This window comes from Ammospiza caudacuta, chromosome 2 (assembly GCF_027887145.1).
Source record: "Ammospiza caudacuta isolate bAmmCau1 chromosome 2, bAmmCau1.pri, whole genome shotgun sequence".
Classification (NCBI taxonomy): Eukaryota; Metazoa; Chordata; class Aves; order Passeriformes; family Passerellidae; genus Ammospiza; species Ammospiza caudacuta.
This window is the reverse complement of record NC_080594.1, coordinates 7,606,454-7,621,354: the sequence shown is the minus strand read 5'-3', so window position 1 is coordinate 7,621,354 and position 14,901 is coordinate 7,606,454.

Sequence of the window (14,901 nt, the reverse complement as noted above, 5' to 3'; positions counted from 1 at the left end):
ATGATAGAAAAAATAACCAGACCAAAAGAATAACTTTGCCTGCTAACTACTACCATGGACCATGACTGCAAGTTAGAAAATTCCTTATTTCATGTACACACCTTAGAAGACTTTGGAGGTACTCTGTGCATTTCTCAAAGATTTTTTTCAGAAATATAACTTTTTCAATGGGTAATTGATTTAAACATTAAAAAAAAATTATTTTATAGGAACAACCTGAAAAGAAAGTGTAGAAGACAGAAAAATCCCATGTGTCAAAATGGTGCAAGAGCAGAAGGAAAATTGCAGCACTCAAGTCTCTTCATACCAGCCAATGGGACAGAATTGCAGAAGACATAGAGATGATATCAAGCACTGATTGTGCCATTAAAAAAAGGCTGGGAAATATTGAGAATTAGTCAGAAGGAGCTTAGATTGAGACGGCAATGTTGAAAGAGGAAAGCAAGACACTTAAGAACAGAATATAAAAAGGGCAGAAAACGGAATAACCTATCAAAATGATTTCTCAATAATGGCAATTAAACTTTCAATGAGATGAGACTGTGCCACTAAATTAGGAGCAGAGCAGCAGCTAATAAATTCTAAGCTGTGTGCTGTCCAAGTAGCTATTTGATACATTTCTCCACAATGACAATTAGAGTTATTGTAGCTTGCTTTAGCATAATTGAAAAAAAGTCCAAGATCCCAAACTTAAGCATGATCAAGTCACAAACCTTAAATTTCAATACACAGAACTTGCATATCCTGGATGCCCTAAGGGCAGACCTGCAGCTGGTCTGAGGGACACAATTCAGGTTACAGAGAGAAGATGTTGATTATTGGAGAGAGGTGATCCAGAACGGATCTATTGCTCCAGAGGGGGATTTTCACACAGTGTTTAACAGAAGCAAACAGTGTAATAGCTTTCATAACTGCTTTCATAACCATGAATGCCACCCACTAAAAATCACACTCCACAATCTTTCCAAGAACCCAGAGAAAATTCTCAGAATACTTTTCAGTAGTTCTCTCACTGTTGTGCAGCAGATTTAGTCAACCATAGCCTTGTTCCCTGTTTCTGTCCCACCACACTTCTCAAAATCAAAAATCTCCGCATTACAATCCGTGATAATTAGGAATTAGAAAAAGTCTGCATTTTAATCATATCTCCTTTAATTTCCTGACTCATTTGAAGATATTTATAATCTTCTTAAAGGTTTTTTAGTAAGAAATAAATCAGAGAACTTAAAAGCAAGACTACACATAGTTGCATCTGAATTACAAAGATTATCTACATATTTGTTTTTGATTGCAAGTACAATTGCAGTTCAGTTTCTCCTCTGCTCAATGACCAAGTTACATGAATGGACCATGACTATTTTTAGGTATTAATATTGTAAGATGACTCATGGAAAGAGGACAGTTGATTATGTTGCAGCTAATGATTGAAAATAACAAAAAATGTTATTCTAATTAATATTAATGTTACTTTGAATGTATTGTCTTTATATCTAAATATAAAACAGATTTTCTGCAAGTTAAGTCAAACCCACTTGCTTTAATGTGTTTTTTTAGAAATACCATTCATCACTATCCAGCAATAATTAGCATTTGCCATTGAAAAGCTCTTGGTAAAAGTGTAAAACTACCAATTCAGTAAAGACCATGCTGATGTCCTATTTATACTTGGTTCCCTTGTGTCTTTAATTTTGGAAATGAAACATCAAAAATCTCTCCACCTAATGTGATGCTTAAGAACACACACTTTTATGAGATCAACTTTCTTTTCTTTTTCTTCTTAAGTCACATAGTACGGAAAACAAAGAAAGGAATCCTTTAGTTAACACCAGGCTCTGAAAAGTGAAAGAGCAATGCCTTAATACTGTGAAGAAACTAGTTTGAATCTTTAATGCAATTTGAAGTCTTCTAACTTGGCTTTATAAACCCAAAACTAACAATGCTGCAATGCACATAAACTGTGATACCAGCATATATCCTTTATTTTTCCCCTAAGTTTGTCTAAACACTGTCTAAAAGTGTTTAGACAAAGTCTAATAATCCTTTGTAAAAGGGACTATCTTATACTAGTCACTTTAAACCACAACAAGAAATTGGGTCTTTATTCTACTCTCAGATTTCTTCTGTAATCATTTGTACCAAAAGCAAGAAATAACACTTGCAATCACTGGCAATTTCCTTTCTTTCAGACAAAACAACAATAAAAAGAACCCTTCAAAATCAACCAACCGACCAAATATGAATCCTCATACCATTATATAGCCACATTCCCTATCTAGACACATATATATTAGAATTCAGGAGGCTTTAGACTGTTCATTCATGACAAATCACACAGAACTAACTCACTAAATATTTATTATGAGTTTATGCAGTTTGTGCCATGGGGTCAGATCACTTGAGCTTGTTATACCACTGTTTAGCCCAGAAACAAGAGGATAATTTAACCTCCAATTCTTATTGTGTAAAGTATTTTTCTGAATGTGTTTGCTATTTATTATACTCCACAATGAACCCTGACAAATATTAGTAATTTTCTCATTTTAAAAATGAAGGATGTAGAGTGCAATCTTTTTTCCCTTTATTGATCACACAACACTGCACTGGTCTGATGGAAATCAGAAACTGTTCTTCATGAGTGGGAGTTAACCCAGCTGACAAAAGTTCAGCTGCATTTTGATATTTTGATATATGGGAACAGTAGCCACGCTGGTAAAAATCTCAGTTTTTTGATTTTTTAAGCAGTCCATTTACACCATTCCATTTAAAACAGTTTTTCCTCTTATTGAGCTCAACAGGAATTGTCAGTGAAGCTCATCTCCCCTATAGATGTCCAACTTTCATCCTAGCAGAACTTTTTTGTCTCTGACTGCACTTGAATAGAGTGAAGTAGGGCAGATTCAATACTCTGCCTCATCAAACTCAAAAACCACCCCAAAAACCCAGAACAAGATGCCCAGACATCCACCCACAGCAACTACATTACCAAATTGCTTTATATTTCTTCTGTGGAATGTGTATTGCAAGATGGAATTTCACTAAAGACCTGTAGTTTCTCTGTAGCCCTATCGCATTTGTGATCTGCAACTGCAAGGAATAATCACCCTGGATTTCTATTTTTAGTGGAAATACCTACAGTGCTTTGCAGTTTTCAGTATAGAGTAACCATGATCTTCCTCCTTGTCCCATGATATTTGCTGTGCTTGCTGTGATAACCCTGCTAGACAATTTGTTATTTTTCTCTCAGGAAATCCCCAGGGCAATGCCAGATTACAGTGCCATTACCCTGACACCAGATTGTCAGCTTCCAACCACTTTCCAATTCCTGGTCCTTAACAGACCATTTCTTTCCTGTTCTTATCATGTGGCACAAGTAACTTCTGTTTTTCTTTAGGAAAGGTGAGACTGATGAATCTGGCAGACTGAAAAAAGAAAAAAATAAAAGAAGCTCAGGTAGACTCCAGATACTGCTGACCCCTTGGTCTCTCTCTGAAAAGTGAAAAAAGTATGAGTATTACACTAAGTACACAATTCTATCTTGGAACAGAGATATTAAAGTACTTACTTTATAGTTCTAATCTCATTTCAATTTGAATCTAGAAATCACACATCCATTTGACCAAAACTTGAACAAGATAGAAACACTACAGCTATGTTAGTAACCATGTCCTGCGTTGGAAAAAATCCTTTAGCTACCATGTTGTTTAAATGGATGAAAGAGTGAGCACAACGATATTTCCTCTAGTTCCACTGCTTGACCTGCTTTAATAGATGCTGTTTTAATAGGAAACTCTGTATATCATAGATATCTTTAACAGAAACCTGTAAATAAATAGAATTAATTTTTTATAATAACAGAAAATATTAAAGCTGTAGTTTAACATAAACCTGAAGTCATGAGGTTACAAACTTTTGCACCTTAAAACTCCTTTAAATATGTAGAGAGGCTTTCAGAATTAGAGAGCTAAAAGATGGGTAAAGAATACGGACTTAATCAGACTAAGGTCACTGTAGTGCTGCATAGTTCATCCACTAAAATAAGGAACTTTCTATCAGCAAATACTTCTGATTTTGCAGGTGAAATGCCCCCCACACACTGAGACCAAGGTCCAAAGCTGCAAAACCAACATACTGAAACAATGGAACATATTCCAGGCTCACCCCGTGGGAAGGTACACGCATAGATCTCCATCTACCTCAGTGCTTGCTAAATGGGAAAGAACCAAAATCAATAGCAAGAGAAATTGCATTTTCAGCTTTCAAAGTGCTGAAGTAATGCAGAAGAGAAAACTGTTGAAAGCAAAGCAACCAGCAGTGTCCTTCCCACAGAGAAGTTACTTTTGTTTAGCATTTGCATTGGTGATTTATGTTGATGTGGCTATGGCTCGGAGTAGTGGACTAATCTGGAATACTGATGAAAACTACCCACTAATAACAAGAGCTAGATGTATTATCATAATCTCCCTGTCTGCAAGAGACCTAATAGATAATTATGAATATTTGAGTGGGATAAGGATTTTAACAAGCAGTAATGACCTCATGATTCAGTGCTGGAGAAAAGCCATCGATTCCTTTAAGTAATGTTTTTCTCACAACCTGCCTATTAAATTCAGGGAACAATGGGGAAACTCTTATGAAGCTTCTAAGTTCTAGAATTTTCAACCATGACTTTATCACTTTTGATGAATGGAAACATTATTGACAGCTTATATTTCAGGTTTCTCTTTTTCTCTTACAACTTGCTCAGTACTTTTACTTTCAGTATCACTTGAGCAGTTACAGTTTGATGAAAGACTGTTTAAAAAGTATTTAATAGAAGTATTTAAATGCAATACACAAATTTCACAAAGAAATGAAGCAATTCATCACTCTAAGACAGATGTACCCTTCATTTTATGTGGACCTAGAACATGTGCTTTGTTTTTACTACAGGTTATTTGATTTTCCATTAGCTTTATATGCTGCAACATGTAACTCTCTGAAAGAAAAAAAACAAAAAACCACAAAAACAACAGCAAAAAAACAACCCTAAACCCTCACAAAAAAACAACAACAAAAAATTCAGAAACTAAAGTTCTTTTTTTCTTTTTTTTCTATTATGATGGTTTAAACACCAGTGAATGTTGTTGAAGGGTGCTGGAGAAAAAAATCCATCAAATGAAAAAAACATATTCAGAGCCAAATTAAATGCCAAGACATTGAAGAGCTTTGTACAGAGTATGATATTATTTTAAACAGTGCAAACAATTTTTGGATTATCTCTTACAATGTTGGCCTTCAACATGTTTCCTTTTTTTATTTTTTGGTTGCCACTTAAGTGTGATATTTCTGAGGAAAGGAGTAGTTATTTTCTTTGTCTCTGGCCAGAGACATTAATGGCATTAATGCTTGGGTTCTAAGCCCAAAATGAGCAGTGCTAGGGGATAAGCTACAGATGAACTTCAGGCAATAACTCTCCATCTCTGTTCAAACTGATATAGAAAAAGAAAACTTGAGTTTTAGGGATCAATTCCTTTTTCTTATAATGTGCATTTATAACCTAATGGTATCTTCATGCTGTTCCAGTATTTCTTACATGGGTTCAAACTCCCAGCTCCAAACACGCTTTCATGTATTTCATCTTTCCCATAATTTATTGTTCTTCTGATTCTCTAAATATCAAGGAAAAAAACATTCTTGAAACGATGAGCAATATATTGCCATGCCATAATTTCAAAATTATTCCTTTACTAGAGATGCCACACTCAGATTTTCAGTGCCACCCTTGCTCAGACACACCTCCTCTTGAATAAGTGAAGAGTTATGGGCCTCAGCTCTGGCTCCCCTATTGCTGCAGCAATCAAGGCTCAGCTCTCTTCTTATTTTCCCCTTACCTGTGACTTCCAAAAGCTGTGAGGCCCTGGCTGCAAGGAGTGTGGAATGCCAAGAGCAGATAAGTGCTCCTACACAGCATGTGTTCACAGAAAGGTACCCTGTCTCACAAACACTCTATTTTCAGGCAGGAGCTGGTTCCCTCAGTGTGGTGTAAGTAAATTGGGAATACATTTAAAGTTAGCAAAATAAGACTCTCTCTACTTGTACTGATGAACATTCTGAAAAAGTGTAATTGTATTTAACACTATCAATAATAGTATTTAAAATCGTCAACATCAAGAGTAACAAAATCCCTGTGTGGAAATTCTATTTTATTCAATTCTATTGCCACATACACTGTTGCATTGGAATGGGAAAAACATTATATCATCCTTAGGTGGCATTTTAACACAATCCAGGGAGAAAAACAGATGAAAGGGGAGTATATCAGTTTGATTGTGCTAGTAGAATTACTGTGAATGTAGTTCAGGATCAAATGAATTAAGATTTTACAAGCAAATAAAACAAGCCCTCCGCTAAATATGAGATTTGAAGATGTATTATTAGCCAAGATAAAAGTTCCTGTCTGCAGAAATGTAGTTTTGTTTTCTTTCTAATTTTAGCCCAGGCAAGGAGATCATGCCTTCCAACAATCATGGAAAAAAAACCCAGAAAAATTTAAAGGAAAGACTGAGTTTTGAAAAGAGTCAAACAGCACTTCAGTAAAAAGCTGGTTCTTTGACCTAACTAAGAATTTGCCTAAATGCTTACATGTGCAACAATAAATATGCTTTAGATAGCAGGATACATTACTGGTAAAATGATGGTCTTGTAGCAACACCAATTAACTGATATTATCATCTTAAAGCTGATAATATATTTCATTAAGAGATCATCCCTGTTATTTGAGCTGAAGAACTTGAACTTCAGAATGATATTCATCAGGAGAGAAATATTTATCAAGCTTGCAGGAAAGCTGCTTAATTATTCTTTCCTCCTTTTCCCCACAGTAATATTAATACCATGCAACAATTGCAAGCTGAATTTTTGAATCTATACCAATATATATATATATTTATATCCAGGCTATAATTTATGGGTGGAAGGTGTTTAAGGCCAGTAAGACAAATTATAATTAAAACAATATGACAGACAATGTCCAAGCATGAATGTGCAAGCAACTCTATCAGGACAAGAGCATTGGTACTTAATGTAGTGGGAGTGGCGTAATATCATTAAACTCTGCAAGAGTATTGTAAGAGTCATGTAAGTACTGTACTGTACATTAAACTCTGCAAGAGTACTGTAAGGGTCATGTATTCAAAATGTGTTAAACAGAAGGTCCAAAAGGACAGCAATTCTTCAGATTCATTTTAGGCCCGTTTTTATACATAGAAATCTTTCAAATATATATATATTAAAAATGCAGCACATGAACAGAATGCATTCAAAGCTAAACTCAGCGTCACGGCACTAAAGGGCTTTGTGTAGAGGGTGAGATGATAAAAAAAAAAAATAAATCACCAATCTCTTGGATTTGTGGCAGTGCCTCAAACTTTACAAAACAGCCAAATCAGTTGTGTGATATAACCAAAGCAGTCCTCACTGCTTTAAGGCTAATGCTGGCCCTATCAAAAGCTTTCCATTTTTCAAGTATTTATATACTATGGACACTACAACATTACTTCCCAGGGTCAGATTTCTCATGTCAATGAGTAACAGGCGCAACCTTCTGTGAATTTCATGCCAATAGCTACAAAACAAAGCTTTTTCTCTTTTTTTGGTGTCTTAATTCAGAGTGAGAAACCTCAAGGCTACATTTTCCTCAAAAAAGTTTATGAGCATAGTTCACAAACTCTGAGGAAAAAAAAGTCACAAACCTTTTTTCTTTGCAATTATTCTTACATATTATACAGAATTAGCATACTACAGTACACAAATAAAATGTGCAGCAAGTCCCTCCATCACTCTTTGTGGGGGATTTCAAATATGCCTTATTGCATTTGTGATTTACAAATGAAATCCTGCCAAGAAGTCCCTCGTGGTGCACATTATTTGTCACTCACAGTGACAAATAGGTTTGGTCTGTCATCACCCAGTGTAGTGACAAATGGGTTCCTGAAAATCTTTAAGACAACTGAAGTGCCAGGGAGGGAGCAGTGCTGAAATTTTTGTCGTCAAGAGAAATCCATATGCTTGCCCCTGCTGAAGGTAGCTCAAATTTGCAATTAAGAAAATAAAAGAAAAAAATTACCTATGGATAAATCATTCCATTGGAATTCCATTTTGATTCTCCAAACTTTGCCTCCATTTCTTCTTATCCCAGAATGTTTCTGACATCTTGTCTTGTTGTAGGCATATATCAAATACACCCATCTTCAAAAACATTTTTAGGGAAGTTCCATCCCTGTGGGAGAGCTACAGAGTGAAAGCTTACAGAATAAAAGCAAAAGTAAACTTAAATTTCTGTTAAAACAATGAAATGTCTAAAGAGCCTCATGAAGATATTCATAAGGAAAATATCTTTTTTAAAAATGGAGATATGGATTTTCTTGTAAAACAAAAGACGCATTAATTTGTGCAACCTGGTTGGGAAAATATTTCTGTAATATTATCCACTAGCAGCAGCTTTCCAGCAAAGTTCCTAAACCATCACTACTTCAGAAAAATATTTCAGAGACAAGATTTGATTATTTCTACTGCAAAGACAAACAGAGCTTCTTGTGATTCCTGAATAAAACACCATTTCAAGAAAAACTATTGGGTTCTAATTGCTTCACATCGAACTACAATGCTGCATTGAATATTCTGTAAATATTTTTATTCTGTCAATAAACAGTTAAAAGAGACACTCACTTATCTGATCACTTTCCAGTGTGATTTTCTGGTAGATGAAAAACACTCAGTTATTAAAAAATGCAAGACTGATTATTTATTCATAAAATGATTGAACTAATGAATAATTCTTTTCTTTAAAGAGCAATTTTAGAATTATATGGTTTGCTTTGAAGAATCTCCACGGGTCATCCTCATCCTCAAAAAGCACAGAAACAGCTAAAAACACCTGAAATTTTGCCTGCACTTAGAAGCTTCACCAGCTAATCTACCTTTATTTGTAGTAATTGATTTTTTTTTATTAGTTTTATTCCAAACTGCAACAAAATACCAGTACTTTGGTTTTAGCCAGGTTTCTGGACCTTTTCAAAAATCCTACTCTATTCTGCATTAAAATTGCAGGGTTGTACTTCACAGGAAAATAGATGGATTCAACAAGAAGGGAATTACCTATAAAAGACTATCCTGGAAATAATAACATGAAAGTGTGATGGTATTATGATTTTATTTTTTTCAAAGAGGTTTTTTCTCAGTGAGGTTTTTGTTTAACTGTAATTTTCATTAAACTTCCTGGTTTTTTATCCCAATTTAGAAATTTATTATGTCCAGGACATTCTTTTGCCTTTGCCTGGAGAACTGAAGCACACTCATACCAGCCAGGACACGGAACTGGGAGTAAACTGTGCCACAGAGACATCTTGAAATAATCAGAGAAACCTCCTCCATCACCTCCCCAACACCCAGGGCAGTCTCTCAATTCCCAGCTTTACAGCCACAGCAGACTCCATAAAAAACAAACATCTCACAGTGTCCCAGGCAGGTAACCCTGAAACAAGAGGAGCTGGTTTTCTTCCCAGAATCCCCTAATGAAATTCTCGTGACTTCTGCTCATTTTTGTTAATCTATTCATCAACACTCATCAAGAATTTGTGTTTTCTGCCAACATAATGGATTCCTCCCCTAGTGTTTTTTCCTTCTAATGTTCAACAGTAGCACTGGGAAACACAACTACTCACTTTTAACCTCCTGTTTGAGGCTTGGAACACACATATTTAAGTGTGTACTTTTGTGCATTTTTAATGCCTTTTACAGTTTGTTTAGTTCAAACACTTGGACTTTAAAATATTCATTATCCATATTATATATAGATTGCTTCAAGAGTTATGTGGTCTGCTTAGTTTTATTTAAATTTTTAGATTGCACTAGAGAGATGTTTCTATTTTGTTTTGTCCGTTTTCCCTGATTAGTCCCTCAGCAAAGCATTACCACATTGTATTCATTAAAAGTTTACTGAAACACAGAACCTTGACTCATTTTTAAATTAGCTTAGAGAAAACATAGCAGAAGAGTGATTACCAACATGCAAATCAAGTTCCATCCAAAAAACGTAGGGTTTTTGTCAAAATGCAGCATCTAAACCAAACACTTATTCAGAGAAAGGCTGATACTTCTACCTGCATAGGTTTGGGCAAACTGTTTATGTAACAAAACTCACCTGATAAGAACAAAACTCTTGCTATGATCACAGAGACAGAAGTAGTGAATATATTTGAAAGATTACTTTAAAGTAATCTTTAAAGTGAATATATTTGAAAGATTACTTTACTGTTTTCATTGAGGGAGGATAGATAGATAGATAGATAGATAGACAGATAGATAGATAGATAGATAGATAGATAGATAGATAGATCGATCCATCTCCACCATAGATAATCAGATTCTAGGTAAATTGTTGAGAATTTGGTACTTTTGAATACTTGACAACGACATTCTTTGATGGCACATAGATATGATGCCACATATTATTTACATGCATACAATTAAAATCATGCCTTACAACACTTAAACCCTCTACCTGATCCCCATTAAACTTTTTAAAAATTTTCCCAAGCAGATAAAAGTAAATGATGGGTTTGCTGTCCAATAATGGACACTTTCTGTTGATATGAAAAAGGATAAGTATTAAATCTCATGCAGCCTGAGTGAAATCCACTCCTTTTCTGCAGCATGAGAACACACCATCCCTACAAGACCAGTCTTTCACTCCCCTGTGATTTTTCATTCAACTAAAAGAAATAAATGAAGATCAAAAAAAGGCCAATGTTTTCATAGTTACGTTCCATTTTACTCCTCTCAGGACCAGACTCAGGGCTCCCTGATACAGTTCTGATTAAATAAGATTGTTTAACTTAATTTTGCTTTAATTTGCCCTCATTTGTAAAACCCTTTAGGTTTTACACAAATACCACTGAGAAGATGCCACAATCATGAGCAGAGCCTGCAGGCAGGCTGGAGATGCACATGTGCAGTTTTAATTTTACACACAGTGCAGGTCCATATCTGACAGAAAAAATCATGGTTCTGTTATTTCAGAGGGAGTCCTGAAAGCTGTCAGCAGTTATAGATCCATTCCAAACCACTAAAAAGGCTTGAAAGGAATCAGGCAACAGGGACTTAAAAATCTCTTATGGCAATAATAAGTGTAGATTAGCTACTTGCTTTATTTATAGGAAAAGCAGGCAACTTTGCATGCCAGCAGACATAAATTTAACTCGGCCAACTTACCTCCATCGCTCAAAGAATATTCATTCAGCCAAAGGGACACCATCACTTAAACCTGAATTTTGCCTCTTCTGAAAATACAGATTTTATTTGTTAAAAAAAATCCAAAATAATAGAAATGTTGGAGTGCCTAGGAACTTAAATCACAAAGCTTATGCACAAACTACACACAAATCTCAAAATCAGATCGCTGGTATAATATTTTATGTATTACAGGAGAGACATTCTGGGTAAAAGTACTGCAGGCTCTTAAACTTCATAGATCAGAAACTGCAGGAATATTGCTCCCCTAAAGAAAAGTCAGAGAAACTAAGCTGAGATACCCACAATAAGAGTTGGGGTTATTATGATCCTTCAGTACTATTTAAAAAAAATTAACAACAACAAAACCCCTAAAATTTCTAATAGGACAAGGCTGAATTACTGGTAAGTGAGCTACATTTCTGTTATCTGAGTTGTCTCTAAGATGAATAACCTTCAGAGATGCAAGACATGGAACTCATGTTTATTTTTCTTTGACTTGAGCACACCAAAATTAGGAATTTTATAAAAAAATCTGATGGGGATGGGAAAGCCAAAGACTACATACTAGGACTTGTTAATACATCATCTAATACCCTTTTTTCTATGATTTTTTGTATCAGAATTCCTAGCTGAATTCAGACACAGCACCCTTTAGCCCTCACCATACAAGGATATAATTTTTAAGCAAATGATAAATGTTTATAGACTGAAAACGCCTACAAAAGACAGGAAAACTGGCAAGCTGAAATTCCTTAGTAGCTTGTGGATGACTGCAGTTAAGCACGGCCTTTTCTTAACTACATTTTTTACCATTATCAACACTGTGTTACATCTAATCCATGGGAAATTTACATGGCTGAAATAACATTGATTCAAACCTCCAATATGTGGTATTGAACACTCTACTAGAGGCTATCCCATATTTCTTTTGCTACAACAGCAAAACCCATGCAGTTTGGACACGCTCCTTTGGGAGAGGAAAGGGAAGCCCAAACCAAAATAAGGAGGCATATTCCCTATTTTATTAGTCAGTGTTCCATATTGCCACACACACTTTCAGGTTTCCCTGCTCAGGAATGACACAATCCCCCTCGTTCTAGTTTCATTCAATTTTGACCTCCATTTTAACATGAAGTAAAGGGAAAATAAAAAACCGAACAAAAAAACGACAAACCAACCAACCAAAAACAAATGAAAAAAAAAAATTACCAAAGTATTTTTAAGTAACAGTCCTGTCTTGGTAAAGAAAAATTCATTGTTTTCTGTGATTCACAGAACACTGTGTTATGATCAATATAATTGCCTTGCACTCCAGTTAATGAAGTAGTTAGGCCTTTAGTTGTTTTTACACATGAGCCCTTTTAAAAATTTTATTTAACATACTTCATGGGAAAAAGTCATATCACAGACTTAAACACTGCAATTTTTGTGGAGTAGTTTTGCATAGTATTAGAAATCTTTGAAAAAATAGTCATGACTCAAGTAGCTCTTTCTTATAATTTATGTAGGTTTTCGCTAATTGACAGAATGAGGAATTGGTAATTAATTTTTTAAAGATTGAACAGAGACTGAAGAAAACTTAATGAAATAATTTAGGACTCATCATGGTAATGCTGTACCTCTCAACTAGGAAGCAGAAATAATGAACGTGATTCCAGGCAGCTGCCTGAGGGAATGAGCTTTATTAGCCATTGTTTGCTTCACTAGCAGGTGGCCACATCCCTGGTTTTGTTTAGAGCTCTCAAAGTTCCTGCTGATTTAAAAGGCAGGGAATAAAATATAGGCTAGGTCAAGAGGCAAGGAGGAATGGAGAATGGTGCAGTCAGTGACACTTCACAGCAAATTTGGTGGATCCAAGGATGTCAGGAGTGGACATGTGTAACACAAATGGTCCCACCACAGGAGCATGAAGACAGCAGCTGTCTGCTGCAGACACAAATTATTTTCATTGAATAGATTTGGCTGGGTTGCAGCTACTCAGTTACTCTGAGTGGAGTAGAAAAAAATAATAATTCCAACTCACATTTCATCTTCGCCGCTCTCTTTTCATCTCCCGAGCTTCACAACTTTTAAGTTTTGTGCTCGCTTCCAAGCAGTCAGTGATATATTATAAAGTGAACAGCTTGAAGTGTTTGGCTACCTGGGGCCATAAACCCAGCAGGTCAGCAGCACAAACTGTTGGGGGACTTTCTGTGGCTTTTGCTGGAATTAAAACAAAACAATCAGGAGGAAAGCGTTATGGGTACAGCAATAACTTATTAGTTCTAACACACATATCCCTGCAGATCACAGTGACCTCAATCTGCTTAAAAAATGGCTTCCTTGGGCTAGCCAATCTTTCTATTAAATAGCTTGGTCTTCCCTGGAGCCAAGATCTGCCTCCTTCTGCATGGCTTATTATAACAGCACAGGCAATATTTTTTTGCTCTGACAATTTTCAAATAAAAATCAGTCCTATAAAGGCTGTGATTGTTTATTTTTCCTTAGGGCATTCAGTTGTTCTGATTAGGGACAGAGCAGAAGAAAAGTTGGATATTAAAATAGCAAAGATGCTGTGAACCTGAGGTCTTAGTTTTAGTTTAATTAACGATAGAGGAAGGCACATAAAAGAAATTAAATCATGCAGCGCGTAAGATATGCAGACAAGGATACGCTATGTGACCTGCCAGTACAGATCACTGTGATAAACACAAAGGTAGTAGGAAAAACATCCCACACAACTCCAGAGCAGCAAAATGGGGGGGAAAATGTAGCCCATTTTAATTTTTGGCAGTTATATCCAACATGCTCTCTGTGTGGCTTCATTCAAAAGACACATTTTTAGGATATGTGAAGTGTCTGTTACTAGCAAAACCAAAAGTACTTTATAAACATCCCATAAAAATCATCTTCCATAATCACAGAAACATCAAAATGAGTGAATTCATCAAACAAAATACACAATTTTTATGTACCTTTTTTTGGAGCTTCTGGACTGTAGAGGAAAGGAAGATCTCATATTACTCACATATTGCAAATTGTGGGGACACTTCTCGCCAGACCATCATGGGTACAAGCTCTCACATCTATATGACATCATCTGAACGTCATGGTTAGAATTTTAAGCAGCCTTTGAGGCTGTTAAATAGAAACTCCAAGCTTCTTTCCCAGACTTGGATCACCTCATAGCTGTGCTTACACAATCTTGACTTCAAAAAACCTTCTTTCAGCCACAGGAGTTTCCAGTTCCTTTGTATAACTCCATGGGTGAACACCAGCACCGCGCTCTATGCCCCAGTGATAATTACCTCTCATCTGCATGCAGAGTTCAAGCACCTGAGAGCAGAATGTCTGCAGAGGAGCCCTCTGTCCCTGGGAAGGGTCTGCAAGCCTGTCCTGTTACTAACACATTGTGTTATGCATATTATCAGGCTTCCTGTTGGATCCCAATATTTTAGGCTAGATTACATAAATGTCAGAATGTCATCCTCCTGCTCATGAATTATTCAGGATGATTTACAGTAAAGCTATTATTAGCACCACTGTGACCTGAAAGTATTTCAGTTTTTGAAAGACCCTAAGTGAATTTACCTATCTTTGGATGAATGTTTCTGTGATTTTCATAAACATCATCATTCACATTTCATGAAA